Source organism: Globicephala melas, chromosome 1 (assembly GCF_963455315.2).
Source record: "Globicephala melas chromosome 1, mGloMel1.2, whole genome shotgun sequence".
In the NCBI taxonomy this organism is placed as follows: Eukaryota; Metazoa; Chordata; class Mammalia; order Artiodactyla; family Delphinidae; genus Globicephala; species Globicephala melas.
Genome location: NC_083314.1, coordinates 23,563,295 through 23,582,751, shown reverse-complemented (window position 1 = coordinate 23,582,751; position 19,457 = coordinate 23,563,295). Strand labels below are relative to the sequence as shown.

The window sequence follows — 19,457 nt, the reverse complement described above, 5'->3', positions numbered from 1 at the left end:
TTTTTAATAGTATCCACAAACCAAAAAAATGAGGAAAAAATTTATCAAAATACATGCAGAACTCTACCATGAAAACCACATGACAATCATGAGGAAATTTAAGAAAATCTAAAGCAATAGAGAAATATATCATGTTTGTGGATTAGAAGATGTCAGTTCTCTCCAAATCTATCTATAAATTCAATGTGCCAGTTAAAGTCTCAATTAAATTAAAATCTTTTTGGTGGAAAATGACAAGTTGATTAAAATTTTCTAATGGAAATGTAAATAACCTATAATAGTTTAAACAATCTTGAAAGAGAGCAATTGAAGGCTCCACTGAATCTGATTTCAAGACTACTGTGGTAATAAAGACAGAATCAAGTATTGGCATAAAGGCAAATAGATCAATGGAACAGAATATAGAGTCCACACATAGATAATTGATTTTTTTTTTTTTTTTTTTTTTTTTGCGGTACGCGGGCCTCTTACTGTTGTGGCCTCTCCCGTTGCGGAGCACAGGCTCCAGATGTGCAGGCTCAACGGCCATGGCTCACGGGCCCAGCCACACCGCGGCATGTGGGATCTTCTCGGACTGGGGCACGAACCCGTGTCCCCTGCATCAGCAGGCGGACTCTCAACCACTGCGCCACCAGGGAAGCCCCTAATCAGTTGATTTTTGACGAAGTTACCAAGGTAATTCAGTAAGGAAAGGAACGTATTTTCAAGAAATGGTGCTGGAACTATTGGATAAATGTATATGAAAAAATGAACCTTGTCCCCATCATAGACCTAAACGTAAATGCTAACAGTATAAAACTTCTAGAAAAAATTTAGGTCATTATTTTCATGACCTTGGGATTGGGGACGTTTTCTCAGAGCAGACACAAAAAAAGCACTAAACATAAAATTAAAAACTGATAAATTGGACTTTTTTGAAGTTGAAATTTTCTGCTTACTAAAAGACACCATCAATAAAACAAAAGGACAGGGCTTCCCTGTTGGCACAGTGGTTAAGAATCCGCCTGCCGATGCAGGGGACACGGGTTTGGGCCCTGCTCTGGGAAGATACCACATGCTGTGGAGCACTCAGCCCGTGCACCACAACTACTGAAGCCCGCGCGCCTAGAGCCCCTTCTCCGCAACAAGAGAAGCCACCACAGCGAGAAGCCCGCGCACCGCAATGAAGAGTAGCCCCCGCTCGCCGCAACTAGAGAAAGCCTGCACGCAGCAGTGAAGACCCAACGCAGCCAAAACTAAGTAAAATAAATTTATAAAAAAACAAAAGGACAAGTCAGATTGTTGGAAAATTTTTGCAATACATATATTTGACAAAAGACATATCCAGAATATATAAAGAACTCCTATAAATAAATAACAAAATGACAGACTATCCAATTAAAAATGGGCAAAAGACTTGAACAGATACCTGACAAAAGAAGATAACCAAATGGTTAAAAAAGGCATGAAAAGATGCTCAGCATCATTAGTTGCCAAGAAAATGCAAATTCAAACCCCAATGAGGTACGATTTATCCCCCTGACAATGCCAAATGCGGTGAGAACAGCAAGCAGCTGGAACTCTTATACAGGGGGGAGTGTTAAACGATCCAGTCATCATGGAAGACTGTTCCACATCCGTCCATACTATGACCCAGCTGTTCTATTCCATTCCTAAGTATTTATCCACGAGAAATAAAACAATGTCCAGAAAAAGTCTCTAATGAGAATACTCATAGCAGTTCTATTCATGTGTCAAAAATTGACAACAGCTCTAATATCTATCAACAGAATGGATAAACAAATTATTGTATATTTATACAATAGAATATTCAGCAATAAAAAGTACTGGGCTCCCCTGGTGGCACAGTGGTTAAGAATCTGCCTGCCAGTGCAGGGGACATGGGTTCGAGCACTGGTCCAGGAAGATCCCACATACCATGGAGCAACTAAGCCCGAGCACCACAACTACTGAGCCTGCACTCTAGAGCCCGTGAGCCACAGCTACTGAAGCCCATGTACCACAACTGCTGAAGCCTGCGCACCTAGAGCCCATGCTCCGCAGCAAGAGAAGCCACCACAGTGAGAAGCCCGTGCACCGCAACGAAGAGTAGCCCCCGCTCGCCACAACTAGAGAAAGCCCACGCACAGCAACGAAGACCCAACTCAGCCAAAAGAAAAAAAAAAGAAGACCATAAAAAAAAAATGTACTGATACATGCAACAGCATGAATAAATCATAAACATATTATAGTAAAAGAAAACAGGCACATTAAGAGTACATATGGTATGATTCCATTTGTAAAAAGTTTAAGAATGGGCAAATTTATCTATGGGCTAGAAATCAGAACAGTGGTTTCCTCTGGGGGGTGAAGATTAACTGGAAGGGGTTATCAGGAACTTTCTGGGTGATAAAATTGTTGTGTATTTTGGCAGAGTAGTGGTTATATGGACGTGTACGCATATCCAAACTCACTGAATTGTATATTTAATATCTGCATTTCACTGTATGTAAATTTTTATATATTGTATGTATAATATAAAATATATATTTATATTTGTTACGGGCATCCCAATATCTCAAAAATAAGTGCTACTTAAGGGGAAGCTCAAAAGTAAAATAAAACACATTTAACTGGGTTTGTTTTTCCCCTCCCCTTTCCTTGTCTATTGTAAATATGCAGTATCTTAAAATAAATAATAAAGATGGAAAAAATTTTGTTGTCTTTTAAAATATTATATCCAATGAAAGCTTAAAGAGTCTTTGCTGAGATAGAAATTTGAAAAACATATTTATTTTTCTTATGTATTTTTTTCTGAATTTCTCTTTAATCCATCCAGAATTTAGTGGGGAGAATGGCTGATTCCAGTGGTAGAGAGGAAAGGGCTTTCTTTTCACCTCCAAGTTCTTTCCCCTTCCCTCCTTGCTTCTAGGTGCCTGCTTCTTCTGGCCAAAGAAAGAGGCAGTAGAAAAGTCTGAGGTGGCTATTCAGGGTGAGAGCTGAGTGTCGCCCTCTCCACAAAGGGCACTTGTCCTTTTCCTGCACATGACGGTCTTTGTCTAAATGGCCTCATTTTCTGATTAATACAGCTCAAAATTGGCCCATTTCCTTGAAATTAAAACAAAAGTACAGTCCCGGAAATGCTCAAAAGAAGATGAAGAGGAAATAGTTACCTGAAAAAATAGGAAAATGCTCTAAATGGAATTTTATACCCATCCTGTGAAACGCATGGAGTGTTGTACATCTGATAAATATGGACCTTTGGGGAAAGGATGATTCTATGATTGGCTCTGGTCTTTGGGCATCAGCCCTGGGGAGCTGGGGGTAGTTGGAAGTACATGTGGTAAGAGGTGCCTGAGTCTGACCTACAGGGTCATATTTCAGTGCCAGGCTTAGTGGTAACTACACTCTGTTCTTAAACTAAAGAGCAGCTGGTCTCGGCACAAGTTGAAGAGAACTTTGGCCTCAGAGCCTTTTCCAAAGCCAGGTCTACGTGGCAACCACTGTCAGCAATGGCAACATCTGCAGATACAAGAAGCAGCCGGCAATTGTTGATCTTCCATAGATCTTCATAGCGTTTATTTGAGGGCGTTTAAAACCGTGAGACCGGAATTATCTGGGATTTGTGAACGCTGCAAAACGTGATGATAGGATAAAGCTGTGTGAAATCTTGTCTCCAGCCCACACCCCTAAGTGAACGTTACCCTCCCGAATCACTGCAGGAAGTACCGCGTGGGAGCCTGGCTTAGAACGTGCTTTAGATTTCTTCTGTTCACATTGATGTAAGCATCAACATATGATCCACAAGGGGGAAATCAGCTTGGTTTTCTTAATTCACATCCGTTGGTTGTGAATAACGTGTGTCTGTTTCCAAAAATTCAGTCCACTCCCAGAAAGGACAAAGATTGGCCGACAGTGAAGGTATTAAAGGAAATGTCCGGTCCACTCTTTTGAAATGTTTGCCATCAGAGTTCTCGACGGACAGGTGGTTGGTTGCCTTCCCCACGGAGATGACTCTGAAGGGGTTGCTCTTGTTGGACACATCAGTCCTATTGGCTTGTCACCACCCTTCTTCTGATGCCATATTCCTTTAGGGTTGGACCTGAACAGCACTTACAGATTTCCCTTCTGCTCAAAGTGAAAAACAGATGTCAACCCTGCCGCTAATATTTCTGCATTTTTTTCTAGCTTTTTCTTCCTCTCCTGCTCCCACTTGATGGTTTGGAGGATGAGAGGTCATAAAAGATTTCTGAGGGGTGGAAGGAACAAACAGCTTTTCTCATATCTCCCTCCTCCGCAATTTTCCAACCTAAAAAATGACCACTTTCCTCACCAGATGACGTCAGCACAGTCACGGTGTTTCACCTGGATCCCGGGTGAGGGCTGAGTTCCCTCTGTTTCACGCCTCCCTCCTTCTCTAGTTTCCTCCAGGCCCCCAGTGATGTTCCCTGCAGAGCAAAGGCCCTAAAATGTTTATTCCCTCTGCTTCCTTTCCTCTGCCTACCACATGTTCTTCTTGTCTTTGCCTGATAAGCATCTATTCTGTATACTTTCATTTACCGAAATTAAAAAATTTTTCTTGTTCATATAAGATAGACTTTAAAATATATTTTAGAAACACTGTAACATCTACTTATGACATTTTAAAATGTACAGTGTTCCAAGGTTCCTAAATTACAATCCCTTTCTAGCCCATCTCTCCTTCGGCTTTTTGTTTTTTACTTTATTTTTATTTTTAGTTGTGGTAAAATACACATAACATAAAACTTACCATCTTAACCATTTTATTTTTTTTTCTTTGTGGTACGCGGGCCTCTCACTGCTGCGGCCTCTCCTGTTGCGGAGCACAGGCTCCGGACGCGCAGGCTCAGCAGCCATGGCTCACGGGCCCAGCCGCTCCGCGGCATGTGGGATCTTCCCGAACCCGGGCACGAACCCGTGTCCCCTGCATTGGCAGGCGGACTCTCAAGCACTGCGCCGCCAGGGAAGCCCACCACCTTAATCATTTTTAAGTATACGGTTCAGTAGTGCTAAAGTACACTCGCATTGTCATGCAACCATCGCCACCATCCATCTCCAGAAATTTTTTTTTAAATTACTAAACTTTATTTTTTGGAGCAGTTTTAGGTTCACAACAAAATTGAGCGGGAATTGCAGAGCTCCCATATACCCCTGTCTACACAACCTGCCCTACTCTCAACGTCCTGCACCAGAGTAGTACATTTGTTACAATCCCTGGACCTTCACTGACGCATCGTTATCACCCGAAGTTCTCCAGAACGTTTCCATCTTGTGGAACTGAAACTCCATACCCATTAAACAGCGACTGCCCATCCTCCACTTCCCCCAGCTCCTGGCAGCCACCGTCCTACTTCCTGTCGCTATGAATTTGACTACTGTAGGTGCCTCTTTTTTTAAATTTAATTTAATTTTATTTTTTTAATACAGCAGGTTCTTATTAGTTACCAATTTTATACATATCTGTGTATACATGTCAATCCCAATCTCCCAATTCATCATACCACCCCCCCACACCTTTCCCCCCGGGTGTCCATACGTTTGTTCTCTACATCTGTGTCTCTATTTTTGCCTTGCACACCGGTTCATCTGTACCATTTTTCTAGATTCCAAATATATACGTTAATATACGATATTTGTTTTCCCCTTCCTTACTTCACTCTGTATGACAGTCTCTAGGTCCATCCATGTCTCTACAAATGACCCAATTTTGTTCCTTTTTATGGCTGAGTCATATTCCATTGTATATATGTACCACATCTTCTTTATCCATTCATCTGTCGATAGGCATTTAGGTTGCTTCCATGACCTGGCTATTGTAAGAGGTGCTGCAATGAACATTGGGGTGCCTGTGTCTTTTTGCATTATGGTTTTCTCTGGTCTAGGTGCCTCATGTTTAAGTGGGATCATACAATTTTTGTCCTTTGGTACCTCGCTTATTTCACTTAGCATACCTAATATCTTCAAGGTTCATCCATGTTGCATGTGTCAGAATTCATTCCTTTTTAAGACAATGATATTCCATCGTATAGATGGACCACATTGTGTTTATCCACTCATTCATCGAAGGACACTTGAGTTGCTTCCACTTCTTGGCTATCATGAACAATGCTGCTATGAACATGGGTGGACAAATATCTCTTCGAGACACTTCATTTCAATTCATTTGGGTATATACCCAGAAGTGGAATTGCTAGATCATATGATAATGATAGTTCTATGTTTAATTTTTTGAGGAACTGCCGTGTTGTTTTCCACAATGTCTGCACCATTTTACATTCCCATTAACATTGCACAAGAGTTCCATCCTCGGCAATACTTTTTATTTTCTCTCTTTCTTTTGGTCTTTCTGTCTTTCTTTCATAGTAGCTGTCCTAATGGGTGTGAGGTGTTGTGTGCCTTTACTTTTTAAACTTTTATTAAAAGCCTGGTGTCTTTCAGGCACAGTCTGATTTCCTTCAAATCTGAAGTAGGCACTTTAGGATCTGCTGTGTATCTGCTTGGATATCAAATGTTCATCTGTACATTTTCTTTCTCAAAATGTGTACAACAGGAGTGCGTTGTCTTTCTGATTTAAGTGTAACTGAATTGATATCTTCAGATGGGAAGACAGCTTAGCCAGCAGAGACACCTGCCCCCATGGAGAGTACCTGGAATGATTCAGCCAGGTTTCCTGGTTTGGACGGGTCCCCTTCCTCCTACACCATTCCCGGACACCTGTCCCAAAGCTCTGACTGATCTCCCTCCAAGAGAATAGCCTTCCCAGACGGATCTCTCTGTGCAGCAGTCTGAGGTCCTTGGATACATTTATAGATTATATGTTGTGTGTGTGAATTTAGTGGTAGTAGTCTCAATCTCACTGAGAAATAATGAAAAGAGTCTAAAATCCGGTCATAATGGAAGGCATTCATCATTAAAACCGTGTGCCTTATAGCAAAGCATTCTTTTTTTTATATAGATTTACTTTATTTATTTATTTATTGGCTGCATTGGGTCTTCTGTTGCTGTGCACAGGCTTTCTCTAGTTGTGGCGAGCGGGGGCTACTCTTTGTTGCAGAGCTAGGGCTTCTCATTGCGGTGGCTTCTCTCTTTCCGGAGCACGGGCTCTAGGTGTGCAGGCTTCAGTAGTTGTGGCATGCGGGCTCAGTAGTTGTGGCTTGTGGGCTCTAGAGCGCAGGCTCAGTAGTTGTGGTGCACGGGCTTAGTTGCTCCGCGGCATGTGGGATCTTCCCCGACCAGAGCTCGAGCCAGGGTCCCCTACATTGGCAGGAAGATTCTTAACCACTGCGCCACCAGGGAAGCCCCTAGCAAAGCATTCTAAAATCACATGGAAACTAGCAAACGCAGGGAGTACAGTTTTTCCTCCTTCTGCCCTGAGTCAGGGATCTTAGGGAGGTGGTGTTTCCAGGGCCATGTCACCCCTTTGGTTACTGCTCGGCAGGGTGGCTCAGCCTCCAGCCCTGTTGGTCTGGCTGGGAAGCAGCTTCTCTCCACTAGAGGGCATCAGGCTCCCTTATTCAGATCACTCTTTGGAAATCCAGGGAGGCCTCTTGCTCTTTTATGTTGGACTGGGCCTCCCGCCTCTATTTTTAGGCCCTCTATGTTGACCTTGAGTGTTCAGGCCTGGAGACCCCCCCTCCCCGGGTCAGGAAACGGCATATTCTCTTGGAGACCTTGGCCGAGACCCCCTCTGGGAGTCAAGTTCCTGCCGGAAAGCAGGCTGCGAGGGTGGGGTAAGACAGGTCACCTTTCACAGAGAATTCAAGGCCCCTGGGGGTTGGGGGCTGGGTGGGGGGAAAGCATGCCATTGTCTCGTCACATTTTAAGTTCTCAAAACTAAAGTAAAATGTTAAAATAAAAGAAAAATTGCAAAGTCCAAAAAACAAAACAAAACAAAACTGCCTTTATCTACTTTGCCTTCCTCTATGGTACTTCCTAAAAAGTTGAGAATTGTGTGGGAGGCACAGGAAGCCGTCCTCTCTGCTTCCTCACTTGATTGTGTGACCTCTTGGTAGCATTTAGACCATGGAAGCTTTAAGAGTCACCAGATAAAAGAGCAGACACCCAGGCCCCGCCCTTGGAGGTTCCAGCTCAGTAGGCCCAGGGTGTGGCCCAAGAGTCTGCCTTTTTGGCAAACACCTTATTTGATTCTCAGGCAGAGGATCCTCAAACCACACGTTGAGAAACTTTCCACTGTACTACATCCTCTGGTGCCATTCACTTAATCTGAGAGTCCTAAGGTAAGTTTTCTATTCCACGTGGGAACCATCCATGCAGGAATTCCATACATTTTAATATTTCAGTTACAGGCCACTTCTCTTGTATAACCCTGAGCCCCCTGGGAAGCCCCCATCTTAGGGTCTGAAGTGTAGTGTCTCCCAGCCTCCCTCCACCCCGCTGATGCTCCCTGATTCCCCTGGGCCAGGCAGCCTTCTAAATTGCTTTCATTTTTTTCATAGCTCTTGGGAGAAACCTTTCTTCCTGGGATGGAAGCCCCCAGATGAGGGTTTGGCTGTGCCTTTCCCTCCCTAACAGAGGGGCTTGTCTCAACACCAACTCCAACACACACACACACACACACACACACACACACACACACACACACACACACACACACACACACACACACACACACTGTGCAGCTCTAACAACTGCGACTGTTCTCTAAGTACAGCCCAGCAGCCAGACTGTAGCTCAGTTTTCGGCTTTTCATGGTGCCTTCTGCTCTGACGGTGCTTGGTAAAAGTTCATGTCAACAAGTCTGAGGATCAGTCATTACCCTACCCGTGTCTGGGAGTGCCAGGATTAGAACCACTGAACCAAAATCTACTTTGGAGAACGTGAGGCCCAAGCAACAATTGGGAGGGGGGGCTCCTGGCACCTCTTAGTCTGACATGAATGGTGTCTTTAAGACATAGCAGCACATACTGCCGCATCTTCGACACACGAGAATAAACACACACACACACACACACACACACACACACACACACACAATGCCTGCTTTCCCATCCCTGCTACTACGGGTTCCCCGCTTTCAGCACTTTCTTGCTTGATTCTCATACTAATTCCTACGCCTCTGGGTGGCAGCCCTTGGCTATCTGCTCTGGGTCTGGTATTGAGATCTAAGACTGAATCCGTCATCAGTTTGTAATTACCTGGTACTGAGCTCCCGCACGACTCCAGCATCAGAGGCAACCTCTTGGAAAATGCGCCGGGGCCTGTCTTCTGAGAGGCTACCCCACCTGCTCCCAGTGGAGCATCCACTCGTAGGCCCACACGGCAGCCAACAAGGACAGCTGCCTGGCAGCCCAGAGAGGTCCAGGGTCGCAGGGAAGGGGGTTCACAAGTTAGCCCGGCCCTAAAGAAGGTGGGTCACCATGGCTCAGTGGCGCTGGGACCCAAGTAGGCTCGCAAGAGCCCGATGCGTGAAGCCATCACTTACCATGAGAAATAAGATCAGCTATTTCTATCAGCCCAACCAACGCAACAGGCAGGGGCAGGGAATGGGGTGGGGGGGCGGGGCTTCCTTTTGTGGGTGTGGCTCAGAACAAGTGTGGTGGGAAGTACGACTCCAGTGTAAGTGGCAGGGGTCTCTGCTTGCATTCAGTCAGAGTGGATATTCAGCAGAATACCCTCCGTGACCCCACAGTTTATTAATGACTGGAGCTTATTCTGACTGAGCAGCACCTCTGCCATATAAGTTAAATATTTTAAACATTACCCTTAATAATAGGTGCGTGTAACACCTACCAGAAGAGTCAGAGTTTCTGGGAGCCTGACAGGTTGTCTCTCCCCCGGACTGACTATAAGCCCCTCATTAGACTTCACAAGGTTCTACTCCTTGGTTAATTTAACATCTAGCACATAGTAGGTGCTCAATGCACATAATAGGACTGACTGACTGACTATAAGCCCCTCATTAGACTTCACATGGTTCTACTCCTTGGTTAATTTAGCATCTAGCACATAGGAGGTGCTCAATGGCACATAATAGGTGGTTGTGATGTTGAGCTCAAACAACTGATAGTGCCCGGCTGGGCTCTGCCACGTTTGCCCCTGGGCTTCCCTTTTCTGGGCCTCCATGGTTGACCACTCCCCTAGTTGTGACGTTCTTTCTTCGCATACACCAGGCTATCCTGGGAGGCACCCTGTCTTTCAGGTGACCTTGCTGACTCAACAACCAATATCTGACTGAGCACCAACTACATGCCAGGCTTGGGGGATATGCCAGTGAGCAAAATAGTCATGGTTCCTGCTCTCCTGGAGTCAGGTCTGAAAAATGAGTCAGGCATTAAACATGTAAGATGAATAGTGTGGACAGAGAAGGACCAGGGTTATGGGAGCACATGGCAGAGGAATGAGGCAGCCTCTTGGAGGAAGTGATGTTACGGTGAGATTTGAAGAGTTCGCTGAGTAAAGGGAAAAGGGGCAGGAGAGGTAAGAAGAAGGGTAATTCAGGCAGAGCAAACAGCATTTACAAAGACTCAGGTATGGGCAAGAGTGAGCGGTGTCAGAGCAGCAGGAGAGGAGCTGAAGAGGTGGGCTGTCGGCACGTCGAGGTCTCGGGATGTGGTGGCCGGATGAATGCACCTTGCAAACCTCCAGCTCCATGGAGTGTAATTGGCCGAGAGCTCCAGCTGCCACGCTCTAAAATCCATTCACACCGAAGCGTGCCTTCCCTGGCTTCTCCCAGGCAGTGCCTGGGCACCTTGGGGTACAGCGCAGGGCAGGCTCATTCCCGGGAGGCACGGGACTCCTGCGATGCCAGCTTTGGCTCAAGGACTCAGTGGCTTTGCTGAACCTTCCTTAGACTGCACAGTAGTCCGGGACACTTCTACCTTCCCTTCTCGCCTCTCTCCTTCACTGGGGGTCAGACTCGCATCACAGTCTGACAGCTCTCCCAGTCTCCACCTCTCAGGTTCCTCTCACCGACATTTCCCCAAAGAAAATCCTTACATGTTTAATATTAACTTTGTGTCTGCTTCTGGGAAGATCTGGACGAACACATGAGTCTTTATCCTCCTGGTAATGGCCAGTGGTGGAGGGTTTTAAATGAGTGACACGATCAGAGTATATCTGGAAAAGAACAATGTGGCTGCAGGGTGAAGAATTTGGTCAGAGGGGATCGGGAGAAGGGCCAGAAGGCGATTAGGAGGCTGTTACAGTGGCCCAGGTGAGATAGTTTAGACTAGGGGGCGGCAGTGGGGATTCAAAAATGTGATTGATGATGGAAAACAGGAAGAAGGAGAAGTGGCACTGGGTGATGGATTGAATGTGAAGTGTGAGGGAGGAGTTGAGGATGACTCTAGGATCCTGGCTCATTCTACAAGCGGGTGGAAGCTAGTCGTCGGGTATTGTCCAGCTCTGCTTAGGGAAAATGCAGTATCTGGCCAACAGAAAGGTGAGCTCTATTACGGGTCAGGACAGCTCACTGGCCTTCCCACTACCTGGGTGAAACACCTCTTGGGAACATCCAACACGGTTTGTTTGAGTTCATGCTCACTTAACAGCCTTCGGATGGTTAATTAGACACACGGGCATTCAGATGCCAGGCAGATCCCTCTGGAAAGGAATAGTGCCAACTAAAAATGGGTAAATGAATTGGCATTCCAGTTTACCCAACAATGTCCTGGATGCCTGATGTTCCTGAGCCAACCTCTCCAAGCTGATCAGCTCTGTGATACTGGTGAGGATGGAGACTGGACCCTGGATCAGAGAAACTCCACTCTGTTCTCAGAGGCCCTGGTGTAGACAGCCAGCTGGCCTAGTAGGATGTGGAGGGATGAATAATGGCTGCTAAAGATGTCCATATCCGAATCCCCCGAATATGTGACTGTGTCACCTGACGTAGTAAAAAGAACTTTGAAGATGTGATGACATTAGGACTGTGTGCTGGGGAGATCATCCTGGATTATGATCTGAGTGGGACCAATGTAATCACAAGGGTCCTTAAAAGAGGGACAAGGAGAAGCAGAGAGCAGTAGATGTGACAACAAAAACAAGAGATTGGAGTGATGCAGGGAAGGGGCCGATTTCCAGGTGTGGGCAATCTCCAGAAGCTGGAAAAGAAAAAGAGACAGTGTCTCTTGTAGAGCCTTCAGAAGAACTACCGGACTGCTGACAACTTGATTTTATCCCAGTGATATTGATTTTAAAATTCTGACCTCCAGAAATATAAGATAATAAATTCATGTTGTTTTAAGCCACGAAGTTAGTGGTCAGTTGTTACAGCGGGAATAGGAAACCAACACACAAAACAAGCGCACCACCTCACCTTTTCAAGAGGCAATAAATAGCAGATTTATACTATGTTGTACACCTAAAACTAATACAATATTGTAAATTAACTATACTTCAATTTTTGAAAATAGAAGATTTAAAATAAATGAATGAAATAATATATAATAATATAGTAATAATTATATATATAATAATATAATTATATATATATATATAATGCCTATTTTCAGGTCATAGTGACTAAAATAAAGGGCCATGTAGAGTGGATATGTGTCATATTTGTGACTGCTTAACATCTTTTGAATAAATAACTTTCCTATTGTCAGACTTTTAGGCCAGAACTACATTTCCCAGGATCGCTTGCAGCTAGAACACAAGCATGTGACCCAGACTCCACCAATCAGATGCACCGTTGTGAGAAGGCACCTGGAGGAATTCTTTCCTAGGGGCCTCAGGGGAGCAGTCGGTTTGCGATCTCAGGGCAGCAGGGGCAGAGGTGGTGGTGTCCTAGCTCAGTAGCTAACATGCCAATGGCACCTTCACTCCAGCAGTAGTGGGAAAGTGATTTGGGTATTGTTCCAGGCTGTAGAGCCTCCAGGGATGATCTTCTGGCCTTCCTAGAAATTCTGTAAGCCACACAATTATCCTTCAATAAATCAGTTTGCTAGTTAATCTTACGGTGTGGATTTTTTTGTTTGCAGCTAAGGACTCTGAATGATACATCACTTCATGGCATTGTGGTAAGTAACCGGCCCATTTTAGCAGCTGGAAGGTGACGCATTTGCAGTTTGCTCTTCCAGCCAGGCAGAATTGTTCATAGGATCAGGAGATGCAGGCCAAAGTGCACATTAGTTCCCAGTTACAGCTGCAGAGCGTCAGGGCCACCGCAGAACAGCTGGTCCTCTTTAAGCCTTGAGCGGCCATGGAGAGAGACCAGGGTTCACATAATGAGTGAGGAAAGCTCCAAATGGGTTTTCCTGAGCTGCAGAAGGGCCCATCTGGAGGAGGCGAGGGATTACTAAAATAGTTTCCTCAGACACAGGTGAGGGAGCTGCTAGAAACATCTTTCAGAGTCAGTTTCCCCCAGGGGCGGGTAGCCAGTCCCCATTTCCGGTTTGGGGAGAAATGCCTGAAGTGTTCCTGACCTTCCTGGGACCGAGAGCTCTCAGGGATGAGGCAGCCAGATGTGAGCTGAGCCTTGACACCCATCCCGCTTCCAGGAGCTCATGCTCATCCTGGAACACTGTCAAGGAGATGACAGATGTGCCTTCTTCTTGGGGTCAGCTTCAGATGAAGTCATCCTTTCCCTCTGGACTCTGTCAGGATTAGTGCTTGGTATTTCTGAGTCACTTCACAGTTTATAAGCACTTTGGGAACCCGAGGTACTGAGTGTCTCTGTGCATGAAATTTTATACTGTGCCTTTACTCCTAAGGATGCTCTGGAAACCCTGAACCAAGAACGATGACCCCCAAATTAAATGTTATATAGATAGAGACTTTTGAGAATTTAAGAAGCATAAGAGAAGGGGAAACTGTGAATGGACATTCAAGAAGGCATAGGAATTTTAGCTACTAGGAAATCAAATCCATGTCTCTAGATGATCTCACATCCTCCAGGAGACACTGTTTGTGTTTTCTTGGATCCTACAAGGGGCAAGTAGAGTGGTTTTATATATGGTTTCATTTGAAGAATGCTAATCCCAGGAAAATATTTTTTCCTTAAAAAATATTGTTGAAGAGAGGTTTCCTGATTACCATTGCCTGATCTACCCTTAGACATTTTTATTCCTTTGATTTAAGGCTAAAACATCCTAATCCAAAGTCTCAAGAGGGTAAATGTTAAGACCTTCCCAATAATTACTAATAATAGTAATCAATATAAGGATTTGATCAGACCCTTTCCAACATCCCTTCAGCAGAACAGTTTCCCAAGAAATAAATTTCAAGTTTTGATTGGGGGTGGGGGTAGGTTAGGACATTAATTGATGAACTAATTACATTAGGGAAAAACTGTTCATTCCCAAGGAGCCCTTTCTTGAGGAAAGCTGGAAAGATGTCTTGGACGCATCCTCCCTTCCTTTATGGTACGTGTGCTTTATTCATTACCCTAGGACGTTTAGCCCCAGATAGGGTTTGCTCTGGGCCTGACCCTAGTTAAAAGTTCAAGTAGAATTCCGATAGTGACTAAGATTACTACCCAGTGCAATACAAGAATCAGTGATCTGTGTTAATTGTGCTTTGCTGATATGGCTGCAATAAATCGAAATCATTGCGGATGTGGACACAATGAGTTGTATGTGAACAGTAATGTCTGTTTAATGCCTCTTTTTCCCAAGTGCATGTTCATTTAAAGCAGAGTCTTTAAAGAAGACTCTAGCTCCAGGTTCAACCAACCACTTGGTACATGTGAACACAGGAGACCAAGGGCCACCCTTCCCAATCAAGGGATCCCTGAATAATGTCCCTTTGTCCCCCAGCCACCCAATTCACCCATGGAGGAGGATCCCTGCCCCCTTTCCATGTCTGCAGAAAGTGCATTGCTTTTCTTTTTTTAATTAATTAATTTAGTTATTTTTGGCTGCGTTGGGTCTTCGTTGCTGCGTGCGGGCTTTCTCTAGTTGTGGCGAGCAGGGGCTACTCTTCGCTGCGGAGCATGGGCTTTAGGTCCGCAGGCTTCAGTAGTTGTGGCACGCAGCCTCAGTAGTTGTGGCACATGGGCTTAGTTGCTCCATGGCATGTGGGATCTTCCCGGACCAGGGCTCGAACCCGTGTCCCCTGCATTGGCAGGCGGATTCTTTAACCACTGCGCCACCAGGGAAGTCCCTGCATTGCTCTTCTGTTATGGGCATTCTTGGCTAGACTTTGTACCACGCAAGAAAATCTAAACATTGTTCCTCTCCTGCTCACTCAAGACAGTCTCCTTCTCCAGAGCTGGATCTCAGAGCTGGGCAGTTCCTGTGCTCTCACCGTGTGTCCAGGTGGGATGCATTTGGCAGATAGGACTCACTTAACACACCCATCTACCCACCACGATGCCAGATCCTCCGAGACAGCCCTTCCTGATACTCTTAGCCCCCAGCTTGATACTCAGAACCCGAATAATGTGTCAGCTTCACACAGATCACCTGCTTTGCAGGATCTCGACTCCTGAAGTTAGGAAGTCCCTGGAGGGTCACCACTCAGCTTTCCCCAATGCTGGTGCCAGTTTAACTCCAAGATGGTCTAACACATGTTGTTGTTTGTTTCTGCTCTGAGGTGACCCCTGCCCTTCCTGTACCCCAGGAAGCAGGATGTAGTCACTCTTCAATAATCTATAAAATACCAAGAATCACCTACTCAACATTCTGAAAATGATAGCAAACGTTTTTAAGTATTACAGCAGGAGGACGTGGTAACGTGTATCCTGCTTTGGAACTGACAAAACATCCCCTTTAGCCCTTTGCTTCCTTTCCCTCCCTGAAGGAATTTGCTGTTGTTTGTAAACATAATATACTCTTAACACTGGCTCTGTTTAACCACTTTTTCAAACTTAGCCTTTCTGCTTATTCTTAGTAAGTCAGTTTTGATTTTTTTTTGAACCAACTCTATTGAGGTATAATTTACATGTAATAAAATGCACCTGTTCTAAGTGTACAGTTGAATGAGATACAACAAACTCATTGTGTAACCACCACCATACTCAAGATATAGAATATTTTCCATCACCACCAAACGTTTCCTCATGCCCTTTCACAGTCAACCCCCCTCCCCACCCCCAGTTCCAGGCAACTAGTGATCTGCTTTCTGTCACTATAGATTAGTTTTAAAGAGCTTTGATTTTCATGAGAATATATTGTGGTCAATAAAGTACCATTCTGCATGATTCTGCTCAAAACCCTTCAAGGGTACAACATGAGACAATTTTAACGTTGAAAAAAATTGCAATTTGTGTGTTATCTGAGCCACATAACATCTACCCCTCTGTTGACTTCCTTCCTTTCTTTAGTGTGGCAAAGTGCTTTCAAAGATGGCGTCAACACTTCCATCCTCCCTGTAACCTCATGCCACTCCTCCCAACAAGTGGTGGAAGATATCTCTCCTCCCCTTGAACCGAGCCTGTCTTTGTGACTTGATTTGACCAAAAGAACGTGGAGGAAGGGATGCTCTGCCAGGCCCAGGCCTACAAGACCCGATAGTGTCTGCTTTTGGCCTCTTGGGATTTGGCCACCACGGATAAGCTCAGGCCAGAGAGCTGAATGACAAGAGCCTGCCTGGGGAAGGAGAGGCCCGGTCAGCTCCCTGCTCTTCCAGCCCCAGCCAAGGAGCCAGACATGGGAGTGAAGCCATCCTGGATGTTCCAGCTCCGGCCGAGCTCTCAGCTAAATGCAGCCACGTGAGTGACCTCAGCCAACTCCATACAGAGCAGAAGAACTAACTTCCCAGCCGAGGCCGGCCAACCCACAGAATCATGAAAAATAATAAATTTGTATTGTTTTAAGCCACTAAGTATTAGGGTAGTTTGCTGTACAGAAGCAGATATCTAATGCAGTCAGGAACAGTGATGGACGGTAATGCCCTCCTAGAAACACTTGAAACAACACTGGAGAAAGGAAAGGACACACAGCCTCCACAATACCCTGAAGCCCTGTCTGCTCCCCTGTGAATTTTCAGATGTTCGTTAAACTCACTCCTACTAGAGGAACCAGAACCCAGGGTGCAGTCCCCGGCCAAGAGGGGCCTCGTCAGGGGCTCTCGAGAACTCAGTGTGAGGGTTGGTTCAGGGAAGAAAGGGGCCCCAGACCCTCGTAGTTCCCTTTCTCCCTGTGGCCTTTCAAAGGGAGAGTCTCACACAGAAAGGAGTCATAGCTGAAGAATCTGAGTCTCTAAGGAGACCTAGGACCCTATAGGAGGTTAGGAGCTTCTGAGAGCCGAGTTTCCTTAGGAAGACCCAGATGAGAAATAATGCAGGAGTTCCCATGTTCAAGGCGTGATCCGTAGCATGTAACAGTTACCCACAAAGGTGTTTGTTAAATCAATCAATTTCTGCCTGAGTTACCTGGACGTTTCATTAGGTTCAGGGAATCCAAGACCGGTGCTAAGGTATCCCCCAGGCATGGACAATCCACTTGGACAGTTCCTGGGGCATCATACACACTCTCCAGACCAGAGAGAGCCACAGGAAATTGAATCTGGAGCTGAATTGTTGGCCTGTTGTAGACTTGACCTTCACCTACCATTGAACCACATGGTGGGGTGAGCTTGGGTCATCAGCATAAGCCCATCACTTGCATCTTTCCTGAAGATGCCCTCATCTTCAAATCTCCAGGTCATGGAAAAAAGATCTCCTCTAGCAGTTACTCATTTGAATTGGGGAGGACTCCTAATGGGATGTATGTAAATTGTTGCTGTAAATGTTTGAATAACCAGGTGGTAAAAGCAAGGGGACCAGCATTTCCTGATAAATATGGGCGGTCAGCTGCCAGCAGAGGCTGTTTTGAATTGGATACGGTAAGCAGTGAGAACAAAACGGCTTTGCCTCTATTTCACCCGGAGTATCCACTGGTTGACAAGCCCCTGAGAAGAAGGAAGACAGGGGACAAGAGGAGTGTCCTGTATTGGGGCCAGAAGATGCTTCTGTCCCTCATCTTAATCTTTCAGTGTTTACAATGGCCCCAGCCCATTTTCTGGGTCTTCGTGTTCCCTGTGCATGCATTTGAGGTGGTTTTCCATAGAGTCACCTCTCAGAAAACAGAGGAAGGGGAAAGAGGTGGAAACATGGTACCGTGGGAGTCTTTCTGCAAGATGGGCCATGAGCGAGTGGCAAAGGCAAGGGAGGCCAGGGCACAGGCCAGCAGTCGATGTGGAGCAGTGCAAAGGGGGTGTCGAAAAGAGTTATCACTTTCTAAATTGGCTTGTGCCTTTTTGCACAAATCAAAAGGCCGTGTCCCTCTGCTTATGCAAGATCTCTCCGTGTATGCAAGCTGTTTTGAAATGCTTTAAGTGCTGCATGAACCACAGGTGGAATGACTGCTGTTATTAGCTCTGTCTGGAAGATGGCCACACCCGCTGGCATCTGACTGAGTAGGAAAAAGGCCCCAGGGTATCCTGTGCTGGGGACACCAGGTGACCGTACAGAGTCCACACCAGCCGGGAGATCCCAACAGGTGCAGGGCTGATGGGAAATGAGCAAGCTTGGACGGTTTTCCTGCGTAGATGGAGCGTCCGGCTGAGTCACTCTTCCCTCTGCCTGGGGGAGTGAAGTCACAAGTTCTTTGCTCTGTCTTGCCAGCCCTTCTCTTCCCTCCCCGTAGCACTCTTGCCTTCTCTAGGACAGCAAACTAAACATAACTGGAATCCAGAACACACTTACTTTAACGGACTTTCCCTCATATACTTAATATCTAAGAAAAAGGGTCACATGGCAAACAGACACCTCCCAAAACAAGAGCCAACCACTCGGCAAAACCAAGCTATTATCAAGGATTTTTAGAAGAAAACAAGAGGTGAAGTATAACGTAGGGTCAAAGACAAGTCCAGAGCAATCCTACCCTTAATACTTTCATAGGCTGAAAAATGAGATTGATATTCTTTTTTTTTTTTTTTTTATGCGGTACGCAGGCCTCTCACTGTTGTGGCCTCTCCCGTTGCGGAGCACAGGCTCCGGACGCGCAGGCTCAGCGGCCGTGGCTCACGGGCCCAGCCGCTCCGCGGCATGTGGGATCTTCCCGGACCGGGGCACGAACCCGTGTCCCCTGCATCGGCAGGCGGACTCTCAACCACTGCGCCACCAGGGAAGCCCGAGATTGATATTCTTAATGTGATGACTTCATCACAGAGATCCTCAGACATATTCAAAAGTAATATTTCATTATTAATATTTAATTTGCATGCTGTTCCATATCCTTTCTGGAATAAAACAAGGCAGTAATAATAATATATTTTAAAGGCTTTTGCAAGTACTTCCGCATACTTTGTTTTCTTTGATCTTTGGTCTTACAATGGCCTGTTGAACTGGTGGAGTCTTGAATGGGTCAAAGACAACCTGCCTTTTGGGCTTTGTCTGAATCTGTAGCACAGTGTTGGGGCACCTACCCACCATCAAGGCGGTGGCAGGGTGGGCATATGTGGCTGGACATGTGGATGTCCTGAAGGCTTTCCTGTCTTTTGCTGACCCTGTTGGCCAGTGACTTTCTGACGATGTGTTACGCACAGCATCTTTTTTTTTTTTTCTGTATAGG

At 45.6% G+C, this 19,457-nt stretch overlaps 1 long non-coding RNA gene across 2 annotated transcripts in view; it reads left to right on the top strand.

Moving 5' to 3' along the window:
- LOC115859480 (uncharacterized) overlaps positions 1–19,152 on the top strand; it is a 42,752-nt gene extending 23,600 nt beyond the window's left edge. For both annotated transcript variants that reach the window (XR_009565031.1, XR_009565032.1), the window contains exons 2-4: positions 12,942–12,980; positions 14,266–14,324; positions 16,226–19,152. This is a non-coding gene — a long non-coding RNA (uncharacterized lncRNA). The remainder of the gene's footprint in view (positions 1–12,941; positions 12,981–14,265; positions 14,325–16,225) is intronic.
- Positions 19,153–19,457: the final 305 nt, after the last annotated feature.